This window comes from Monodelphis domestica, chromosome 7, assembly GCF_027887165.1.
Source record: "Monodelphis domestica isolate mMonDom1 chromosome 7, mMonDom1.pri, whole genome shotgun sequence".
Lineage (NCBI taxonomy): Eukaryota > Metazoa > Chordata > Mammalia > Didelphimorphia > Didelphidae > Monodelphis > Monodelphis domestica.
In genome coordinates this window covers 290,849,335-290,851,896 of record NC_077233.1, presented here as the reverse complement: position 1 = coordinate 290,851,896, position 2,562 = coordinate 290,849,335, and positions in this window count along the sequence as shown.

Sequence of the window (2,562 nt, the reverse complement as noted above, 5' to 3'; positions counted from 1 at the left end):
GTCCCGGCGGGCTCTGCCTCTGCCGTGCTCGGCGGCGCGTTACCTCCAGTGGATCGGCAGGGAGGGAGGGAGGGAGCGGCTTCTCAACGTGCCTTCCCAGCACAGAAGGCACGGACTGTGCGCCCTGCGACGACGACTGTCCCCCCTCTCCCCGCTCCCAGCTTGAAGGACTCTTCCTTCCCCATCCGCGAAAAGGCAAATCACAGCTGGGCCTCCTCTGCTAAGAAAATGGGCTTCAGCTGCTCCCTAAACCCGCAAAGGGCAGCACTGAGCAGGCGGCTTCATCTTCTTGGCGGGTCGGCCCGCTTTCGTTCAGTGCTGATTCCGCCGCCAGCACAGGCCAAAGAGCTCCAGAGCGTCCCCGAGCCCTGCCCCGGGGCCACACGTGAGCGCTCTTCTCTTCGGAGTTCAAGTTCTCAGAACCGGGTCCCTAACTCGGCCTCACTCAGAGCATCACCAAGCAGGGTTCAAGCCCCCATTCTGGCGTTTCTCCCCAAGTTCGGGTAACCAACAGTCCCTTTTGACCCGGAGATACTTTTCCACCGAGGCTGAGCAAAGTAGAGCCAGAACCAAAGTGCACAAACATTCCCCAACCTCAGGCTCCCGGAGAGCATTCTGGGATTTTACGGGCTTGCTACACACATTATTCCCCCCACATTCACTTCCTGGGCCCCGTAGCCAACGGCCAAAATGTCCCCTTGGGTCAGCCACGACACCCCACTGGCTTAGCAAATCCAGGTCTCCAATAAGTCAAGCAGGCCGCTTCCTTCATGGCCTCTGCTACTTCGAACTTTCTGAAATCTCTCAAAGTCCTCACCAAAGGCACAGGGAAAAGACAGTATAATCGCATCCACAGAATTTCCCAAGTGGCCTTGCACTCACCAGAACCCCCAACTGGCTATGGAAAACTCCGAAAGTCCCACCATTCCGGGATCGGTGGAGAAGAAAGGGAAGATGCTTTTTTTCTATTAAAAATAAATATTTATTGTTGCCTTTTACACATGTCCCAAATTTCCCGGATATCCTTCTCTCTGCATTTCTTATTCCCACATAAAGCCTCCCCATGCAACAAATATTTTTTAAGACAAAAAAGAGAAAACATCATGTACAAGCTTACCACATATGTAGGTGTTGCACATTTGCAAAAGGGAGGTTCTATGTGAGAAGAGTGGCTATATTTTTCATTCAAAAGTTCTATTATAGGCTGGTGACGATTCTTGTTTTCCCCAGACATTGGATTTCCAAAGATTTCTCTTTGACCTTCAGTTAGTTTGGGTGTTTTGTGTTTTTAAAGATAGGCCTATATTTACTTTTGTAAAAAGGAATTCTTTATTCCTTCTTTAATTTATCAGGGGACCTGGAGATGTGTAGGGATTAACCAGTCCACAGCGACAGGAAGTAGAAACCATAGAGACAAGAAGGAGAAACCATAAAAATCGGAAGAGAGGTAGGAAAAGGGTATAAAAGGGCCTGTCATTTGCTTACAGATAAGGCTGGCAGTTGTGTGGAAGTTGGCTGCTGGGAATGTTGGGTTGGTGGTTGGCATTTAGTTGCTGGAATAAAAAGGCGGGCCTGAGCTGACTGAAAGGGCTTTTTGGCTTTTTAGCCTATAGAGGAGGTTTGGCTTTGGGGTTTTTGGCTTTTGGTTTGGGCTGTTAAGGTTTTTTTTTCTTTCTTGAACTTTTTGGAAGGTGGCTATTCTTCATTGATAGACCTAGTTGGAGATGGATTAAACACTGACTGGGTTGGTTTTGATTGGGCTGGATTGGGTAGGAACTTTGTGGGGTGGTTGTTATTAGCAGGAGTTATAGGTAGTTATAGATAGTAATTATAGGTAGTTATAGGATATCTAGTATAGACATTAGGAAATTATCTCTTTCCTATGTTTCCCTCCTTTATTACATTCTTTTACTATCTCTATTTTAATTAAACTAAATTGTTAACTGTCAGAAACTACTATAAGTTTTCTTTTCTCTGGCTTAAAGGGATAATATTAATTTACAACTCTACTAGATTTCATTAAAACTTAAATTATTAAAAGCTACTCTCGTATTTTGTCAAAACTCCTAACAACCCTTATACTTTTGTATATATAACTATATGTATATATATACATATATATATGTATATATGTAGTATGTCAACTCTATGTAAAAACTACATTTGGTAGGTTCTCATCCTTTTATTTCTTCTGGTTTTGTTATGATTACATCATGTTTGCTTTTAAGTTGATTTGATTTTCTCTCTTTGCTTTTAATAAGATTAGGTAAAGGTTTATCAATTTCTCTTTTCCAAGAACCAGTTTTTAGTTTTATTTTTCATTTCTAGTTCATTTCACTGATATTTAATATCTCCTTTATGTATGCTTATTTCAAGTTTGATTATTTCTTTGGCTTTTTAAAACTTTAAATGAATATTGAGTTCATGAATTTTCTTTTCTATTTGGTTAAGTGGATGTTTGTAGGCATATGATTTTTCTCCTGTGAACTGCTTTTAGCTGGATCACAGAAATTTTATGTTGTTTAATCATTTTTCCTTTCTTTCACAATGTCATCAATTGTT